The sequence below is a fragment of the Gambusia affinis genome, linkage group LG22 (genome assembly GCF_019740435.1).
Source record: "Gambusia affinis linkage group LG22, SWU_Gaff_1.0, whole genome shotgun sequence".
Lineage (NCBI taxonomy): Eukaryota > Metazoa > Chordata > Actinopteri > Cyprinodontiformes > Poeciliidae > Gambusia > Gambusia affinis.
Genome location: NC_057889.1, coordinates 7,090,589 through 7,112,741, shown reverse-complemented (window position 1 = coordinate 7,112,741; position 22,153 = coordinate 7,090,589). Strand labels below are relative to the sequence as shown.

General features: G+C 39.3%; 1 protein-coding gene across 2 annotated transcripts in view; it reads right to left on the bottom strand.

The window, feature by feature from the left end:
• fut8b (fucosyltransferase 8b (alpha (1,6) fucosyltransferase)) overlaps positions 1 to 21,687 on the bottom strand; it is a 106,435-nt gene extending 84,748 nt beyond the window's left edge. Inside the window, exon 1 of one of the 2 annotated variants that reach the window (XM_044107233.1) lies at positions 21,259 to 21,687. The gene's annotated coding sequence lies outside the window, so the exon portion shown is untranslated. The remainder of the gene's footprint in view (positions 1 to 21,258) is intronic. The other variant, XM_044107235.1, reaches the window with a different exon arrangement.
• Between the last annotated feature and the right edge of the window lie 466 nt (positions 21,688 to 22,153).

Genomic DNA, 22,153 nt, shown 5'->3' with positions numbered 1-22,153 from the left:
TGCACAGATGAATCTAAAGAGGTTTTTTTTTTTTTTTTCTGGCCTTATTAGAAAAATACAGCACAAGAAACTGGTATCTCCAAGGGAAAAATGGTTTCTTTCAGCCCAGTTTTTCTAAAAGTTCCCAAGGAATCCTCTAAAATCTCTAGTTTTTAATATATTCAATCAGAATAATAATTCAAAGGAAAAACACGACTGCAATTGTTGGCTTAGTACCCAATTTTCTTTAACCACCACACGAAAGGAAATAAAAATATTTTTCAAAGCTCACTGTAAGAGAACTACAGCAAAGGGTGAAATCTTTGCTATCAGATCCCAATCATTTATTTGGCAGGTGTGCCAGTATTTATTTTGTGTCTTACGTGCAGTTTGTTAAACAGCCCTACTTTAAAGTACCACTAAACATGCCCATCAGTAATTCCAATAAAGAATCTGTAATGTTCTGTAATCTGTTGTTTCTTTTGCAATAAAGAATTTAAATTATTTTAAGATGCCAAAGGTGTTGAGACCACCGCAAAGTTCTTTCATGCAAATCAAATGTGAAGTACATTGTAAAAAAACAAAAAACAAAACAAAAAAACTAATTGAGCCTTCTGGAACATTGGCAACAAAATAAACCTTTTAAACAAAGCCTGATCTTTTTCGGCTTTACCATTTGTTTTAGATCCAAAACAACAACCTAATTAGGAATTGTTTGTTTGATATTCCACACGTACACAATAATTTTCATCTGCGTGCTTTTTGGAGGAGAAAGGGGCTTAGGGATAGGGTTGATGAAGGATGCGGGATGTGTTGTGTGAGCCAAAAGGTACGGTCGTGACAACAAGGCCATCTGGAAGGCCAGTGGGAACCGAGGACTTGACAGAGAGAGCAGGCTGCCACCTCATTCTCACACCTGAGCTTACACAGGAGACGCAGAGGAGTTGACGACACATTAGAACTAACCCAAGAGTCCCGGTTTTTAACATTACTGCATATCTACGAGCTATTTTTGTTTGTAAATCAGATCATATGAAAGAAATGGGGAGAGAAGGTGAAGAAGTATGAGAGACAGTGACAGATGGAGAGAAAATGAGGTTCTGAGAGTGTGACAGATCGTACCAAAGGAGGTGCATTTTACCAGAACGAATTCACATAAAATAACTGTTTTGCATTCTTAGGCCAACACAAAGTCAAGGGTAAATATGACGGAAGGAAAATATCAAAGTGAAGCAGAGGGAAAGCCTAGTAAAAGAGAATCTTCCCAAATGTTTTCTCCTTTTGCACTCAAAGATGAACATGATTCAGTGCAGGTTCAAATTTATCATATCAAGATATCATATCAAGACTTACTTTTAACAAAATACTTACAACAAAATATAGCCAGGCAAAGAGTTAACAGAGCCAAATTACATTTGTTTACATTTCTAATCAAGTTTTAAGAACAACTGACATTCCATAAATGGGCTGACATATTTATTATGTCTTGAATGTGGTCTCAGATATTTTTTATTTTTTTGCCAACTACAAAAAGTGGAGATGTGCCTCTACTCATTCCTATCAGCCACAGATAGGGATGAGCCACTTTCCCCTGGATTCACACTGTAGTTTCAATGAAGAAACATCAGATTGTCAGCTAAGAACTCTTAGCATTTTTTGTCAATAAAAGCATCAACAAACTTGTACTTCAAAGTTCTTTTTCCAAGCTTTTAAAGAGGAGATTTATGAATTTAGATTCATAATCTTTGGAAAAGAAAGAAGACCTTAAAGAAAATTGTACATTTTTATTGGCCTTTGAAAACCTTATCAGTTTTCTTTTTATGGCAACACTATGACAAAGTGATTGCTACTAAAAAACCAGTTAATGAATGAAAAAGGAGGAAAAGAAGCTAGGACTGTGTCCTAAAAATTAAAGTACAAAGACATGCAGTATCCTTTCATTCATGAACAAGTATAATCTTGTCATCCCTTCATTTTCAGCTGGATTCAAAACCACTACCTCCATAAAGAAAGCTGCAGCATTTTCGACAACATTTTTTATTTTACATCTAATTTTAAATTAAAACAAGTTCGCAGAAGTTTGTTTGAGTGAGTTTTGGTGAGAAATCGTTATTGGCTGGTAAGTGATAAGTGGTAAGTCTTTAGACTTAATGAAATTTCTGTGATTTGCTGTAAGTAACAACATGTAACATGATTACTGAATGAAGGTTCAGCTTTGATGATGTTTCCAGAGCTGTTAGAATTAAACCAGAATATAGAGGGCAAAATCATTGTGAATTCAGACACCCCAATAAATATCAAATATAATTAATATTACAGTACAATATGGATAACAACCAGCTAATGTCCGCTCAGGTCAATGGAGTAAAATAGGATCAATTGGGAACACTTACTAGGGCCTAACACAGCCATGGAGGATGACATGCCTTTCTTGTACTGTGAATATTATCTTCAGGGAATGCAGGAAATATTAGAACTTAAAATAAGGATAACAAAGCAATAGATATTGTGTTTGGTTCATTTACATAAATTACCATCAAAAGTTTAAACCAACTAGTGCTTGCTTAAAATGTTCTAATTTTTATTCTTTTTTTTTATACCCTGCAGTGGAGCTTTTTAGTAATTAGCCCTTTTTTATTTTACTTAAAAAAGCAAACACTTTCACCTCCAAGGTCAACAATCAACCAATGAAGTAATTCATAAGACTGTTGTTCTTTTTTTTTTTTGTCTTGTGCTGCCAGGAAACGGAACACATACTGGAACTGATTATTTTGCGCAGAAGGAAATGAAGTTGAAATACATTCCTGAAGGCTTCAGGCGACATCCAAATTGCCTATTTTCTCTGATTCCCAGGCTCATCAATGTTTAATTGGAAGGTGAAGCCAATTCATGATCATTTTCCCATAAATACTGTTTGTTCCCTGAATTTTGAGGGAAACATTCAGGGAACATGGTTCATGCAAGCAAACTGCATTCTGAATTCTCAGTCACGAATCCAACAAAAGGGCGTGCTGTGGTGGTGTAGGGGATGGCGCGACCCACGTTTGGAGGCCTTGAGTCCTCGACGCGGCCGTCGTAGGTTCGATTCCCTGACCCGTCGCATGTCTTCCACCCTCTCCTTCCCCCTTTCCAGTCAGCCTACTTTCTAATAAGGGACACTAGAGCCCACAAAAGACCCCCTGGAGGGGAGGGGGGAAAAAAGAATCCAACAAAAATAATACAAAGGTGTTTACATTAGAATAAATTGAGGGACTTTCTATTCAAGTTTAAGGAAAATCTAATTATCTGCTTAATTTTCCAACTATCAACAAGTGATTTCACATTTCCAGCTTGCAAGAGTTAAATAATGCTGTCCAAAAACCTCACAAAGCAGGAATTGCACACAAACTTGTTTGCTGCTGCAATCTGTTTAAAGGTTTCTTCTTCTTCTGCCAAGTACAACTTGATGTTATTACACCACAGCCCCAAGCCTGGTCAGAGCTGGTCTGAAACAGTTTCCTCTTGAAATGCAGTGTGCATACTAGGTCAGCGTGGATGCTTACACAATCATGTCGAAAAATGCAACCATACACACACATGTAAGCACACACACACTGTGTGTGGCCTTTTGGCTGTATAACCATTCTCCCTGCTTTCAGTAATAAATGTTTGTTTGCTGGATCCGTGCTAGCCAGCAGCATTAACCTGACGCATCCAGGCATAGCCTGCGCTGGACACGCCCTCTGCAGGCAAAGAGAGCCTTGTGTTGCCAGAGATATAGTGCAACAAATCTATACTGCACAAAGAAAGCAAGGGTTCGGAGGGGGTTATCTAGCTACAGTACATCATAGACTCTGATAAACACTAGGGGTCGGGATGCGGGTCAACATACAATTTGGTTACTCTGACAACTCTGATTCATTGCGTACCAGTACGTGGCCCTAGCCGTCACCTGAGTAAAGTAGTGGGTTGGAGAGAGGGGTACGGGGGCAAAAGGGGGAAAAAAAACTGTCAGGGAGCTTAGAACAAACAGAAGAGTACTTTACAGCATGAGATGCAAGCAGATAAAAAAGATCAGAGAGAGTCTGGTTTATCAGAATACAAAAAAGTAGGAGAAGAAGTGTATTCCGTGCAGGGAGAAGAGAAGGGAAGTGATGAGCTGTACAGAGGGGTAGAGGTGCATGCAAAGAAAATAAAAAAAATTAAAATATACATCCTGACTTCTGGCAGGAATCTAGTGCCTTTAATGACATAGTCCGAGATGTGGATTACTTTGAGTTTTTGGGAACTATGCTAAGTGAACTGGTGGTGTTGGTAGAGGAACACAAGCAATAAGAGGCAGAGTGCTTGTGTTTTGTATTAACTATAATTGGGTATAGCAGTTCTTAGGGTTTTCAGAAGGAGCTGGGAACATTGTGGCATCTATGATAACTTTCCATGTTAATTTATCAAAAAACTTTGCTTCTGAATGAAAATGAGGTAGCTAGCTCACAGAAAATAGAAAAACAAAGTAAAAGCTACATTAATAAAAAAACAAACAAACACTTTCCGTGTTTTTATTAAACTTTCTTTTTTAATGGCATATTAAAAACTAATTATTATTAAAACATCTTTATTAGTAGGACAGAAATCAAACCCTTCCTTAATTAGTTGACCAGCTTTTTGCATGTCTTCACTGGTATTTTGATAATAGATCTCAAAGTTATCGTTTGGCCTAAGCCAGGTCTCTGTATGGGTAACAATAAAAAACAATATTACATATTACTTCTAACATTAAAATACTCTGCAACTTATCGCTCCAATGTCCTATTGGCTAATATAGTCAAAGACAACATTAACAATACAAACAAGCCAAACAAGTTGACTCCCAAAAAGTTGCTAGATTATGGAAGAGAGATGTAAACACTGTGTGTGAGGATCCCAGAACTCCTGAGAGATATTTCTTCAAGACAATCACATTTACTAGAGAATTTTCATCACATATTGTAGATGTGTATGATTAGGACAACTACTGACATATGAAGCCTTTATTGCCACCCTGTGGCAATGCTATGTAGTTTATTACTTTTAAGCAAGTTAATCAAAAGCTGGCTGCTCCATTTTTTTGTTAGAAATTTTCCCATATTTTTGATTTCTTTTTCACTGAGTGCAAAATAGACTACTGAGGGGAGTTTGGGACTTAATAAAGGAAAAATATGGTCTCTGTTTTAATTAACAGTTCAATTATAACACGGCTAATGGCTTACTAAATATAATAGGTTTATAATTCAGAAACTATGATTAATCACCTGATTATCACTTTGCGAAACTGCAAGAAGTTTCAGTACAGGCAATTAGCCAAGCATTGCGAAGTAATAACAGTCCTTCAACTTTTCCACCATTTTGTTTCATGACATTTACTTGTGATTTTCTTTGTGTAATGGACAAACACAAATGAATTTGGGAAAAGAAAGGAAAATGATGCATGGTTTTCAAATCTGTTAATGTAAAAAAAAAATGGAAAGAAAGTCGATCATATCTAGCCAGGCCTCATTAGTGAGTACTTTAATATTTCTGTACTATTATTACTATGGCTGTCTTTTAAGGGTCATACTCATTTTGAAAGGTGAACTCCCACCATAATTTAAAGTCTTTTGCAGCCTCTAGCATTTCTTCTCATCTTTATCCATCTTCCTCTCTACTTTTACCAGCTTCCTTTTAATGCTTAAGAATGTTCTTTCTATATTATGATGGAGCCACCACCATATTTAAAAGTGATCATTTGTCTTTGTAGTGCTAAATTTTAAAAGCATACTGTAAGCATTCTTTCTGTCTTGTCTTCTTCTTTTAAACATTAAAAAGATTTTTAACTGCCTTCGCATAAAAGCCAAATTAGTTTTGTTGGGTTCACAGCTAATATTTGTATTGTCCCAGCTTTAGTCCCAGTACCTGGACAGTCCCCATGCTACACACAGGTGGAGGCTGAAGTGAAGTGATTAGGTTCTATGGATTTTACTTAAGGCTAAGGGTGAGCATTGCCACTGGATGAGCACATTTTAAAGCCATTTCAAAAACCATGCTTTATTTCTGCTTCTAGTTTTTAACAATGTATTACATTGTGTTGGTCTACCGCAAAAGAATTGTAATTGAATCCACTTCATGGGTGTGATACAAGGTACAAAACTATGAACTGATGGTAATTTTTGCAGAGCAATGAAAATGTGTATAATTGCATTGTTGCCTCTATGAGTGCATTTTGTGCACCGATGTGCACTAGAAAGAGCCAATTTGTGAGATGAGTTTTATTTCATTCGTAGGTAAAAAGTTTACTAATCAGATTTGATGAAAATGTACATTTCAGGGATTTGTGATTTGTAAGCGGATGATCCTGACACTCGGCAGGGCTTCATGTTTGCGAAACAACTGTTTGAAAATGCAAAACTAGCTAAACTCAACTAATTACACAGCATTGTGTTAAGCAGTTCTTGAACTGAAGAAAATATATGTGTGCGTTTGGGGGTGTGTTTGTGTGGGCATGGGCCCAGTGAGGCAGAAACAGTGCCAGCAGCTTTTGAGGAGGGAGCATGTGTCCAGCATCCACCAATGTTGTGCTAGGTCACAGATGTCACCTGGTCCCTGCCTCACACCACTCTCCCTCCCCAAACACCTCCGCTCCAACTGTTTGTGCGCAGCTCCACAAGGAAGCACAGACACAAAAACAACATGTTTTGAATGTTTAGATCTTCTACTATTGAAAACGCGACCACAAAACAAGAACATTCAAGAGAATTCACAAAGCAGTCACTACAGAAAACCAAAATACTACAAAAAATGCTATCCAGAGCTCCAGGCAATATCAGGTGGCTATGATTTTGCCAAGCACTTACAGTGCATGCTACACTAAATTAAACATTGGCCTTAAACACATCTTATCAGCCTGAATAAAAAGCCTAGCAATGGATACTTAGATAATGTCAGCTGCAGGAAGATGCGTGAAACCACAATCACTGAATAAATGGAACAAAGATCACTGTATGTACGGGTTTGTGTCTGTGTGGTGAGAGCATAAAGGCTCTGCTAATCGCTCAAAGAAGCTCCCCAGCCATCATGTGGTCATCTTTCAGAGAGGGCCTGAAATTCCTTTTGCATGCTTCGCCACTTGTTTGCTCGAGAAGCCAGAGTTGGTTCGCCGCAAGAAACCACCATGCAGATTGTTGATGCATCATTTTCCTTCTCTCTCTCTGTCTCTCTGAAATGTGCCCACCCACACATCCCTGATATTTCTTTTCTGTAGAGTCTTTAAATTACCACGCATATTAGTGAAGCACTGGGAAGACTGCTTTTTATTCTTCTTCTTAATATTGTGTGCTTTCGAGGTCAGTGGCTGCCCCCGCTCCCCACTGTTTGTCTTTACTTTCTCATTCACTCCCCCGCCTCAGTCCCCAACCCCCCGCAGCTTGGAGGACACAAGTGGTTACACCCAGTGTCCCAGCGGAGCACCGCTTTGCTCTGACAAGATCAGCATAGGACGGCACAGCACACTCCTGTTCCATGCCTGCCTCCATTCCCTTCAACTGCCACCAGCCACCCACTTGCTGCCAATTGTGACTCATTTCTAATGACACCAACCAGGGCACTTACGTGTGCTAGTTCAGTACCATTAGGTAAAAGTCATACTGTCACAATTTCTGTTACTTATTTAGACTACTTCCAGGTTTTATGTTACACTTGAACCACAATTAATATAAAATTTTCAACTTTAAAGAATTAGTTGTCTTTGCGCAAACAACATGACTGAAATAATTAGGAGTGCATTCACACCAGCTCTGTGTGGCCTGCTATGTTAAGACATTGGTTCATTTGCCTGGAAAGGAACCAATGTGTTTCTGGTGTGAAGTGCCTTAAGCGTCATTCAGTCAATATGACACAAAAAGTGCTATTTAAATTCAGTCAATGTACATTAGAAAGAATGCTTTCAATGTGTCACTTTTTTAAAAGGAAGAATATTTGGCAGATCAATTTCAGACTAACTTTAAAACAAATTTTTTTCAGCATCATAAGCAATTTGAACTCAGGCGGTTGGCACTACTGCCTCTTTCCTAAAAAGAAATGTCCTTTCTTAGTTAGTTAAAATGTGTATTTTAACTAACTAAAAAGTAATTTTAGTTTGTTAAATGGCAGTAGTGGGACTTTTACAATCTGACAACCTGGATTGAAATTATCACAGTTTTTACAATATCACATATAAAATAAAATAAAAAACTAATTGAATAAATTTTATCAGATGATTTTTAACTGCTGCATAATGTTAGTAGGAGCAACAGAGGATGCTCAATTCGTTTTCATTCACTGACTGTCCAAAATTGTCTTTCCTGTAAAAATTAAGAACAATCTCAGTTTGTAGGAATGACATTCTCCTTTTTAATTCCGATTGTTTGAAACCTTTTCATTCATTGACATTGGTAAACAGTCCATGTCTAAATGCCAGACCAAAGCTTGATGGCATATGTCTACTACACTTTAAAAGGTAATTTTCTTATCAAGTTTTGATTACCCAAGGCATGTTTACTATTCATAATAATAAGAATCATCCAAGGGCACAATGGAAAGTTAGGCCAAGTTCTTGAGGAGAGGGCATGAGCACAACATGAGGGCCCGAGCTACTAATCCCAGTTAAGACAAGCCCGACAGGCAGGCCGACACAAAGGAGCTTGGTCCAGTGTTGGTGGAATTAAAGCAAAGCCTCCTCTCTGTTGTTATGTTAATCCACAAGACAATGATTATCTGTGGGGTAACGTTGCCACAGTGTTAAACGTGGCTCAAGAGTGCCTCAATTAGGACGAACAGAGGGAGTGATACTGCTATGATTGAGAAAGGCGTTTTGTTATTTCACTTGAGTAGATAGATCGGCTTTTAAACGGAGGGCTGAGTTTACACATGAAGCCTGACTACTCCCAAGAGCTAGGCTCAATAATGCCTATAAAATTAGTTCTCAGAAGATCAGGTCTATCGGTATCTAAATGACTCCGTAACATGGTATTAACGTGAAATGACATTGAGTAAGTATGCCATATGGAGTTGCATTGCGCCTCATTGATCTTGCAATGTGACGGCAAAGCAGTTCAGATAGCTTTCCAGCTTTATTTTCTTTGTTTCAAAATAGAAAGTTTCAATGCAGCCATAAAAGTGAATCCATCAAAAGTAATCCTTTATTATCTTCCAAAATCAGAGTTGAAAAAATGTTCTTGGAAGGTATTTAAAGCTCCACATTAACTTGATATGCCGACTTTAATTTGTAGAGTTGTGACAGATCAAAAAAACAGCCACACAAAGACATGTTTCTGTTTCTCTCATGCAGCGTGTCACGTAGCTGTTCTACAGATGCATATTACCAATGTGGTAGCATGTCTGGCATCACGAGTGTCTTCTCAATCCTCGTCAAAACTGGCTCAGGGGCGACTGACGCAGACAGGATCCGTCCCACTGGCTCGGCCTAACTCCATGCTGTTTTCTCAACCCTCTGTCATGCTTTCCCTGCTGCTTGAGTGAACGATGTTGCATCATGTTTTTTGGACTGCGGTCAGGCACTTGCTATGGCTTTCCTTCCTCCTCTCCTCCAATCTGTCTTACAGCTCCAACAACATAATGGGTCTTGGACAGCTGTGTCATCACACTGAGGCCTATTAGGGGCCTTATATCTGACTGGCATGTTGTTATTGCTCTTCAAGACAAAAGCTAAAACTGAGGACAGGGTCTGCCAAACTGGTCTTTCAAAGTCCTTCATGCACCGATGGCACTGGCAATAAGACAATGTCAGATTGTGCAATGAAAGTATGAAAAGAGGAACAATAGGAGATGGCAAAATCCCCGAGGCTACATGGCAGAAGTGTCAGATGGATATGGCCTTGTGTTGGTTTACTGAGGTTCTTGCCATAGGTGAATACCACTCTTATAAATGCTGAGAGACATTTACTAGCCTGCAGAGGCAGCAAAATGCACTATTTTAAAGAGTGCTGACATGGGAAAGCAAGTTAGTGACAGGAAACTTAACCAAAAAAAAATATCTTGCAAGGATTTTTGTTCACTTGTTAGTTCTTTCTAGGTATACTTGCAATGTAACTGGGAGTGTGGTGAAACATCGAGTACAACAACAGATAAACTAAAAATGCCCTAATACAATAAAGGTTTCATGCAAATATACACTAATGAATCAGCCAAAGATCAAAACGGGCTATATTTTCTTTCATTGCTTCTGATCATCAGGGCTAAAAGAAATATTAGATGATTTGATGAAGACACAGTGGATCCCCGTCTTTTCATGGTCAAGTATTTGTGGATTTTTCTGTTGAACTTAACTAACTTATTCATATAATATTTGCCTATTTACAGTTTTTTTTCCCGCAACCAGAATATTCTCAAGCACATGAAAATTGGGAAGTTGAAATTCCAAGGTTAAATACTGTATCCCCAAAAGTAGAGATAAGAAAAACCTCCAAGACGGTTTCCACTGTGAGTATCAATGAATATTAAGGTATATCCGGCATTTGGACTGTTAAAATAGGTAGTTATAAACATTTTAGTTATTTGTCAAGAATTTGCAGATTTCAGGGTTTGGTGAGCGGTTGTAGTCCCCAACTCCCACAAACACCAGAGGTCCACTGTATTGATTACAGCTCAAACACAATTTCCTGATACAGTTCTTTCTTAACCAATACACAATGTCCCTGCCTTTCTCTCCATGAGCTCCAGCATCTCAAAAACTGAAAATATACATATGGTGTGGGCTTCAAGGGGGTTATAGTTCACCCAACTAGGAAAATGTATGAGTGACTTGTGGAGTGTGAATGGACGACACTTGAAATATAATATTCTACCAAATACTGCATGTAAAAAATGACTGTCTGTAATGGTGTTAAGCAACATGTACTTTGGGTCACTTTATTTAGTTGAAAATAAGATAAAGGCTTTGGTGCATAAGTAGGGCTGCACAGTGGCGCAGTTGGTAGCACTGCTGCCTTGCAGCAAGAAGGGCCTGAGTTCGATTCCCGGCCCGGGTTCTTTCTGCATGTTCTCCCTGTGCATGCGTGGGTTCTCTCCGGTTACTCCGGCTTCCTCCCACAGTCCCAAAACAAGACAGTTAGGTTAATTGGTATCTCTAAATTCTCCCTAGGTGTGAGTGTGTGTGTGCATGGTTGTTTGTCCTGTCTGTCTCAGGGCTGGAGATAGGGTACAAGGGTTCAATAATCTAATTTGTTCACATATTTCAGGGGGTTTTATCATTTTCAAAATCTATAATGATCACAATGTTTATGTTTTCAAACATATAAGGACAGGTTTCAAAAATCTAATTAAATTTTAACAAATCCCCGCTCAATGTAGAATTAATTAAATACCACACAGAAATATCATTTTAAGAATGCAAAACAATCTGAAACATAAAACCCCGATATAAAAAGTACACAGGGAAAACAACTGACCCAAAGGGAAAATAAGAAAGATCCTTTTCCATTCTACAAAGTATCAAACTATGCCAATACTAATCTACAAATGCTAGTAAAAAATGTGCTACATAACTGACTTAAGTTTCAGAGACACCAGAGAGCATATAATCTTGTATTATAATAAATAACAAGCTTAATGTAGAAGGAGATTATACATTGTAGATGAATGATCAACGCTGAAGCACTGGTATGAAGAACAATTTTACAGGCAACACAAACAATTTAAATTCTTAATCATTAACTGGGAAGCTGCAGCTATGCAAAATATTAAAAACAGAGGGATTACATATGAAAAGAAGAATCAGATATCAACACAAAGTAACAATACTAATTGTACATCTCAATTTACTTTCAACATAGCATCTGATAATGGAAGCAGCCCACTTTTTCACTTCTGCAAATATTTATTTTGGGGGTGATGTGGAACAGAAAATTCAATTGTTTCTTGCACATGAAAAACTGCTGTCATCCCGCGTTGCCTGCTTTGTCTCGAGAGTAATGCATGTTGCTTTCCATAAAGCACGCGCATTGCTTAGACTGACTGCCTCTGCAACCAATAAATAACTTCCATCTGCACTGGCACAAGGAGAGGATTTTTATTGACAATGCAGCATAAAATAAAAGAAGAGCATCTATATTGCATTGGCTGCAACATAAGCATTATAAATTCATTTTATAATTTAATCAATAACCAAAGCATTGGAAATGAGACTTTCCTGGCCAACAGAAAATACCCAGGAATACCATTAAGCGATCATAAACTGAACATCACAGTGAGGTCTAATAAGAGATATTACAACTGTATTCTAGGGGGGGAACGCTCCTGGAAATGTTTCAAGATACATCTATTAGGTTAATATAACAATAAATCCTTTCTTTAAATGCACTGCAATTACAATAACTGTCAAAACATGCTGATGTGACGCGTTCTCCCTGCTTTGTAGATCTAGTTGCTCTGTGCTTTAGTATTTTGCTGAGCCGACCGTATGAAAGCCTGAAGTAAAGCTTGCTCACTGTGGGAATCGCAGCTGCTCCTTGACATGTCGGTTGTCCTTGGGTTGCAGAATGATTGTAAAAATAGCATGCAGCAGCCAAGGGTAATGAACTCAAACTGATAGAAAGCGATAAAACAAGTGAATATATTACCTGCGCTGAGTCACATTAACAGTGACAAAATGGTCGGGGTTTTTTGGGGGGTTTTTACTGTCGGATCATTACGAAAGTCTGTTTGTGTTGCTCCTGACTACCAGCAAATAAAATGTGAAAGTTGAGGAAAGTTTCTGAATTTTAAATCAGCTGTAAAGAAACCTAGCAGAGAAAGAATTGTAAAAAATATGAACATAAAATCCACTTTTCATCATTTTCTCCATAAAGAAGGCCATGCTGCTCACTATAGTAAAAGGGGGAAAAAAGTATTTCAAGGATAACGGGAATCATTTTTGTCTATTTTAATTTACAACAAAAGGCCTAAGATGTTAGGATCAAGGATTACATTCAGTCTCTTATGGCTATAACGAATCCATGTACCTTTAACAGGCGACTACTTAAAATTCCACTCCTCTTCCTTCTCTGCATTATCAGCTGAATCTTTTGCTGATGACCCCAATTAAATCCCCCTCACTCCATTGTGCAGTGATATGAAAAAAATAAAGCAACTAAGACACATGTCCTCAATATGTACCAAACAATGCATTTCAACTTTCATTGGTATATTTACAATTTTGTTGTTCCTGTTTTTCATCATATTTGGCTTGAGTTAGTGATTTCCTATATTTCCCAGAGTGCTTTTTAACAAGCGCTATAAAAAGAAAAGCAAACAGAAGAGGTTGTTTCTTGCAATATTAGCATCTTAGTTCGACCTGTAAAAGGAAAAGATGGTAAGATGGCAGATATTCCTGGAATCCAGACAAAAAAAGCTGCATTTGAGTTTTTGAAGGCGACAGCATAGTTTAATACTTCTATGTATGTCTTTGTCAAAATCAGTTTCTATGGTGATCAGCCTTTAAATATGGCACTTGCAAAAACTCCGGGCTGGCTGGTAGTACAGCCAAATGCATGGATGGACAGACGGGTGGATGTACATCTTTTATTAATAAAGCAACTTATTTTCAAAGCTCATTTACTCAGCAAGTAAACAACAGATCTAGGAAATCACTCCAACACCGATATTTTTCCACCTTCTACTTTCTCTTTATTATTCCAGTCCTTGAAAACAGAAACCTTTCCTTTCTTCAGATTGTGAACGTTTACTGTTCATCTTACACACCACCCCCTTGAGTTTTACCTAGTATTTGTTGGCATTTTTTTCCATTGTGAGTAAGTGTGCCATCAGTGCCTGACTGCCGATTTTGCTGTTTCTTCACAGTTTGACTGCTGTCTGATTACCGCCCCGCTGACTTCCAGAGCACCACGCTGTGCCAGGTGACAGGACTCCTGCAGCTGAAATCCAATCAGGCCAATCCTCTCCGATCCCTTGCAAACCATTTCAGCCAACGCCTGCAAGCCGCCACACCATCAGCAGCTCACACTGCAAATGCCACATGCCCTTACAATGAACTTATTGAGAGATATAGAGCAGCAAACCATCCACATTAATCACCTACCTCTTGTGAACTTGGCAAAGACATATGGGAGGGAGGAAGAGGTTAGGTGTTAAGTAACACTGGATCGCTTCCAGCTTTACAAAGCAAGTAACCTTGCTTTATGACCTCTCAGAGCAGGTCACAGAGATTAATTGACCCCTTCAAGATCAATAGTTCAACAGTAATCACAATGTTGCCTTACTAATGCAAACAAGCCCTCCAGGAAGGAGGACTAACAGGAGTGAAACTTCTAGCTCCCCACCTGTGAGCAAGATAATGTTCACCTTTCATCACATTCCAGTGCCCACTTTCCAGGGCCTGGGGATGAACCCTCTGTGGACACGTGAAGAGGTCACACACAGGGCACTCGATACTGGTTAGCACTAAATCAGATATTCCTGGCCAAACAGAAAACATTCAGAGTGTGTGTGTGTGTGTGTGTGCGGCGATGGAGCAGCTGCTGGGAAATTTTGACTCGGCTTTGAAAGCAGAATAATCCCAAATTTTTCCCCATGCAGAGGCAGGCCTGTCACACAACCTTTTCTACCCGGGTGTGGGAACTGCACCAGTTCTGTCACATGAGCTCATAGTCGTGCTCTTTTCTGCCTTCTGCATGTCGCTGTGGGCCTGAGCACTCTGAGTTCCAGTTGGGGCTATTGTCACTGTGATCCTAATGTCCAGCGTCTGGTTCTTCAGCTATTCTGTTGTGTTTTAGAAATGATCTGAGTGTTTGTGCCTGAAGCGAGGAAGCCATCTCAATCTCCTCCTCTATCTGCTTTTTCCAAACTCCTAAACCGTTGTCCTGCGTATCCTTTGATGCTATCCGAGTGGGTTGTGCGTTCAACACACTCCAGTTCAGGGGAAGAGCTCTTGAAGACCAAAGCGTACTCAGATCTAGCTTTAGGTAAGGCGCTGTGTGGTGCCACTTCCTAAAACCCAGAAAACACAGTATCTTCTCGGGCAGCTGAGAATTTTTCACAGCGTCTCTGAATCCCTCCAGCCCTCCGTGCTCGCTCTGATCCCGTCCTCAGCTGTGGACTCACAGCGGCTAAAAGGCACTTTGATGGGCCCAGGGTACTGAGCACCAGGGGAATCTGCAAGGATGTGGGAGGTTTTGAGGGAAGATGGGGGGGGAGAGGACGGAGGGGGCTGTTTGTGTCCCACTGTGAATCCCTGAGCAACTTCTGATGAGCTAAAAGTTCCCACTGTGTGTCATACCCATTTGAATTCAGCTGTTAAGGACGAAAAAGAGCTGGAAACCTTCGTTTGTTCTGATGCAGTTGATCACACTCACAGAACTACACACACAAAAGTTTTACCGTAATGTAGCAAGTAGTATTTATGAAATGACAAATTAACACAATAATGAGAGTGATTGTTGTGTTTTTTTCTTTTTACAAATAATCTGAATAGTATGTCATCCATGTGTATTCAGCTTCCTGTATCAACAGTTTTTCATTGCTATTTTAGCTAAAATTATTTGGCCATGTAGAAATTTATGAACTTTTTTTTTTTTTTGCAAAATAGCTCTAGCTCAGTCAAATTGAATCAGAGCATTTGGGAACATAGGTTTTCAAATATTCACAATGATTCTCAACTTCAGCTCTAAAAACTGAGTTGGCAATTCTAAGATGTGAAAATATGTAATTCTAAATTATTCAATTGTAGCTTTAGCTGTATGTTTAGGGTCCCTGATATGCCAGAAGGTCAAGCTTTCTGAAGTTTAAAATACTTCCAGAGCCTCTTGAAGGGTTTCTACCAGGATTGGCCAGTATGGAGGCTCAATCAATCTTCCTGTGAGCTTTGAGAAGTGTCCCTGTCCCTGCTGAAGAAAGGCATCCACACTGCATGATGTAGCCACCACAGTGTTTCACAGCGGGGATCTTTCTATTTCTGGATGACGGATTGAAGTGTGCTTTGGAGAAGTCCAGACCTTGGGATATTATTTAATAGCTTAACCACAGTCCTTTTTCAAACTGGGCTTTTTTATTCCCTAATGTGCTCCAACAAAACTCTAAAGCCCTAACAGAACAGCTGTATTTTTAGTGGGACTCCATTACACACAGATGCCAATTAGTTGCACTGGATTTTATAGTGTGAGTGAAGAGAGCCGAATATTGGCCAAAAGCTAGCCACTGTCCTGCAACATTTGGATGCATATCTACTCTGACACACCTAACTCAAAAGGCTACCTCCTTGGCATGACAGAAAGGTTTTAAAGAACTAGCCATTATAATTTGTGTAATTCAGGAAGCAAATAGTATCCAAAGATAAAAAGACAGTATCTCACTGGGACTGGAGGTGCTAATCCTTGCTCAATCCCTTAAAATCTCCATGAAGTTAATGGTTGTAGCATGACACAATATGAAAAAAACTGAAGAGGTATGAATATTTGCAAGGAGTAATTCAGGAGGAGAGAGAAATGTATGCAAAACCACAGGACATCAAGGAACTACAGAGTTATGTGCTTCTTACCTATACCAAGAAAATAAGAGGGAATGGAAGTACATGATACCCATTTCTGGACAGCACCAAGAGCCAAGAAGACTCACTTCCCAGGCATGGCTGCTGTAGCAATAACAGCCCATAGCAAAACCAAACAAACATAAGTCTGCTTAATGTGAGGATAGAAATACACATTTTTTCTAATGTTATCTTGGGTGGAGGTTTTTTTCTCTCCTGCTGCGCAACCTCCCTGCAGGGCCAAACAGAGCCAGGGCAGCAGACCATCTGAGGCAGCTTTCAGGTCAAGCCCCTGCACTGGTAACAACTGAAACAAAGGCAGGCCACATTCTAAGCTGAACTATGACCCAAATCTAACATCGTAACATCTTTGATACCCAACAAAAGATAGCTCTATGTTATATAAATCCACTGTATAGAAAAAAATATACAACCTAATGCCACAAAGCTGTTGAGTAGAGCTACTATTGTTCGTCTCAAACGGAACTATTCCAAACTTCTCAGTGAGACAGGAAGATAAACAGCAAGAGCCTTGTGGGGCCTTACTCTTTCACCTGCTGAAGAATGCTATCAGCCTGGATCAGTCTAGCTTGTTCAAGCTGAGCTTCAGCAGCCTCTCGGTCCGGTCCTCGCCACCATTCTCCATGGAAACCTGTCTCACACTCACCCTGTGATTGGCTCACACAATCACCAGACAGACACTCTGTCTTACAATACAGATAATAATGGCCCTCCGCAAAGGATGACAGCGGGGGAAGACTGATGGAGGAACAGCTTTTTCCTACAGACTTTGCCCTTTAGCCACATTCTGAAAATGTATAAAAGAAATTCAGTGCCTACATACATACCATATAGATGCTGTTCTCTTAAGTCTTCACCATAGAACTGGGAGAAAAACAAGTACTGATCATGTCAAAATTTTTTGTATTATATATTTTCAATATGTTTACTGGCATGAAATTAACATTAAGAGTGGTTAAAAGCCCATGTAATTGATACATACATAGAAACCTCTAATGACACTTCCACTAGAGTGCACCTATCTGACAAATCTTTAAAAATCCTGACCTGCCGATTCCAATTTTGGTCAATACAGATTTTTTATTTGGACTAAAATATTTGCTATCAAAAGTTGTAACCGTGGGGTGACTTTTTTTAACTGTGCACACTCAGACCTAAGTGATGTGGACTTTGAAGCCTTTTTAAAGTTTCCTGCAGAACATTTAAACAAACCAATATAACATTGGGAGAGTATCGTCTTATGAGATAGAAGCAAAACTGAATTCTTTAAATGAAATTGGACACACCATGTTTGTAAGAGAAACATGAAAACCAGCATATCAACTGTGAAGTTGGGAACTGGGAATATTTTGGTGTGGGGTTCCTTTCTAGCATATGGTACTAAAGTGGTTTCGTGTAGTGACAAGATAAATGTAGTTGGGACATTCTTAACCAGCTTAACAATATAAACTGTCAATACCAACAAAGGCTTTTCTCCTTAGTGTTGAAAACATTTCACGAAGCATTTTCAGTATTTATTTTCTGTGCCATTCCACCTTATTACACAAAACCTAATTTATTTACTGTTTTGTTTTGATTCTTTGTACGTTTATGTAACTCGGATAGTGAATTTTGTGTCAATAGCCCCATTAAAATACATTTATTGTGGAAAATACTGACATGCTCAATTGTTATTATTGCCATTGTACACATTATTAGATTAGTAATTGGTTTCAAAAGATGGCAGAGAAAAAATAAAGCCAACATGAAAGGCAAATATTGCACAAAATATCAAGGAATTGCAAACGAACATTTTCTTCACATAACACATCCATAATCCCATGGATATTTATTCCCCATATTTAACAAAGGCCTCTTTTCAATAGTTTGTGCTTGGTTCAGATATAGTGTAGCCTAAAACTGAGGTTCCCTGCACTGAGATGAACAATTCCAACAAAAAAATGCTTCGCTATGAACATGCTTCCTTTGGTCACTCCGTCAACACAAATTACTACAAGGATTTTAAGGTCTTGCATAGAGTTTTTACTTCCCTGTTGTTTACGCTCAAAGTATGAGGAACTCCACTTCAAAAATATTTCTTGAAAATAAATCTTGCTTCATTCAGGCTCCCCCCATAACCCCATCCCCATCATCAACCTACTGATGTTTTTGGAGGGGAAAAACCAAGGATATATCTGGAACAACAAAAGCAGGGAAGAGGATGTATACACAGCATGCTGAAGCCAATATCAAGCATTATACACACACTGTACACTGAGCCAAAACACTGTGATGCTTGAAATTAGAATGGCTTTTCATGCAAACATGGGTGCTAGCTGTGCAGGTGACGGGGCTGCTGCTGCAAACAGAAGTGAAATGAAAAACAAATCCGGGTGCTATTTTAAATAAAACTCCACTTGGCAAGGAGTTGCTGCACAAAAAGAAAAAGCCAAACAAACACAGAAAGGCTCCTTACCATGTGACAAATGCCAACATTTTATACACAGGTTAAATTATCACAGGAGTCACCGCCAATTTTTGCTCAGTACAGCGCGCCTAACGGCTTTGGCAGAGCAACACTAATGTGTTTAATGAAGTCATTAGTCAAAAAATGAAGACAGACAGTGGTGTGAGGTATTAGATGTGGGGCCATAAAGGGCAGAAAGAGAGAAAATGAAATACAGGAAACGGAGCCTACCAGTACTTCTCAAAATACTTTACATATGCATGTGACTAGGTGTAAACATGACAGGAAAGGTGCCAGCGTGCTGAAGTCATTTGTTTGAAAAGTCAAAGCTGGTTTACGCTAAAAAAAATTTTAAAAAGCTTCAAAGCCTTTCTTGAAAATATTAAGAATCATTCTGACTGCCCTTGCTATTATTTGATTTAATCATCAAAAATTGCACAACCTTGAATTAACCACTCCAATGTAATTATTTGCAGTTGGCAGATATGAATACCTAAGTTCAGCGCAAAAAAAAAAAAAAAAATGTAAAAATTAAAAATGGCACGACAGCCCTGATCAAAGCAAATTGTAGTCGAACAGCGAGTCGCTTTTGCTTAACGTAAAATAATTGGCCACTGACAGTTGAAAGCAGTTTAAATTTAGGCAGACATCTATCGGAGGCAGGCCTGGTCGCTGCCGCCGGAGTACAAGACTCGCGTCCCCCTGCCATCACCGCTTCCAACTATGGCACAAAGTGCTGTCGTCGCAATATATACGGCTGTTTACTTATTCATGAATGGATTAGGGCAACTAACTCAATCAATCTGCTCTGCCAGTAACCAAGGCAGGCTTTATAAGATAACATTAATGATGAATTAGTTGTCCATAGGAGTTGAGTTTCCTTCCGCCTTATCAGTAGCTGCAATTCAAGTAGGAATGTTGGTGCAAATGGATTAGGAGTCTGGAAATATTACGGCACTTATTGTCAAAACAGTTTGCTGTCATGTAAGGAAGATCCAAAGAGTCTTATAAAATAAACAACAGAGATGATAAAGAATACTGGAATTTTTCTATGTCTTGTTGGCAGGACAACTCCACAAATATGGGGAAGAGTGAAACCGTCCCAAAAGGACAAAAACCAGAAAAATGAAGTCAAAATAGGTTTAGATTATATAATATATTAAAATGACATAGTCAAAGTCCAGATTTTGAGCTAATTGAGAATCTGCTGCAAGACTTGACAATTAGTTTGCAGATTCTCTACATCCAAACTGACTGAAACAACAAGGACAAAAAATCTTCCTCTGGAGCTGTAAGGCTGGGGAAGACCCCATAACTTGCTTGTTATATTACATTAAAACCCAGTAAAATGCAGTGCAGTTTGTGGTGGTAACAATAAATTATGTAAAAGTGAACAGGTCACAAATATTTACATGCAATGTATTGGATGGTTGCAGTTTCCAAAGAAACTGCACGCTAAACGTGTATGTGCTAAACACCATCCACGTTTAGCACATCATTGTTTGTGCATGACGTCTGCCCGCCTCTGTAATCATACAGCTTTGTAAAGTTGTGTGAAACAGACGTCACCCTATCACTATCCTGGTGTAATGCCAGACCGTTTCGTCTTACTCACCGTATCAGAGGCCTTATTAAACCACACCTAAAGATACTGAAAACAAACTCCTGCCTGGCTCTGGTGATTATTACCCTGCACATCTCTCATCCTGGCCGCGGCAGCCATGCGATGATGCTGACCAAACTGGCAGCTGCACTCACAACAAAACAAGACGACACAAGAAGATGCACAACTAATTGTGTCATGCGGGTTCTTTTCCAGGTTGTGGGTCACATGTGTTTCACTCTTCTTTCTTTTTTTGTTTGTTTGTTTCTTTTACGGTATTATCTCATGCAGGCGTCACACCATCACAGACATACTTATACTTAAGCTAAGTGCCTTCTAGCTCTAACTGTACCTGAAAGAAAAGCTGTCAAATAAATGATTAATTCATCTACCACACTGAATGAACGGTCTCACAACTGAAACCAAGGTAACAACACCGGTCCTACTTGCTTTGCTCACTAATAAACAAAGCATGGCACGGAGCACCGGCTAGCATCCTCACATCCCCAACAGAAGACGCACAAACACATCCGAGCAGCGGCGCTCAGATAACGGTAACAGGGATTGCTCTCTGCCGTGACCGCTATTTGGCTACCCTGATCTCATCAGCCGCGACGCAGTCAACAGGCCGGGAAATGTAAGCTGAAGCACTGCCTCCTTTTACAGCGTTTGCGTTCAAAATGAAAGCGATAGTTCCCTTCCTACCTTTGTCTGACGCGTCAGCTTCCAGAGGCATGCGACCGGAGGGACGGCGGGGAGGCTGCCGGAGGCTGGGTTTGATGCGAGTCTTATTGCTCCAGAAAACTGAGCAGAAAGGCTGCAGCGGAAACAGGAACTGGAGGAGCTTGGGTCTCTGAATACGGCAGTCCAGTCTGCTCGGTGGGGATCTACTGAATGGCCGGTGTCAACACAGAGCGGGGAGGAGGGAAACCACAACATCCGGTGAAGAATTTTAAAAATAAAAGTCTTTGTAATTTCATCTTTGAGTGGCATTCCAATAAGTTAACAAGTCAGTTTATTTACATGGCGCCAACTTAAAGACATATAATCTTTACAAAAAGCGTCAATTTATCTCCAGAAATATGGAACCCAATTCTGTCCAAATTCCAGATCATTTCATAAAATCGTATTCTGAAATTCAGATCCAGTAAGATAAAGTGCGGTTCAATCCAAGTTACTCTACAGGACAATTAGAATTAGACCCAGTCTGAGGCAAAGAAACAAGCAAGCAGAAGTGAGCGAACTTCTCACACTAACACAAGATCTAAATCTCCAACTTCCCATTTGTAATCAGATGACTTTTTGAGGGGAACCAGATGCTTAATCATGTACAGATAGCAACTTTGAAATTAAGGAAGTATAGATATTAAGGAAGTAGGCTATAGCCAAGCGGTAGGTCTAAATTTATTGCAAAGTAGTCACTAAATGCGGTGTGCAGAAAAGAAAAGCAATTAAATAAATTTCACTGATACATGAATTTTATTGTTTCTGCGGCAGACTAGAAGTTTGAAATTGACTAAGTTTCTGTCTGGGTTAATCACCACAGTATTTCAAATACAGGTGAATAATGCAAAATCACTACTGGATGTCATTCAAACTC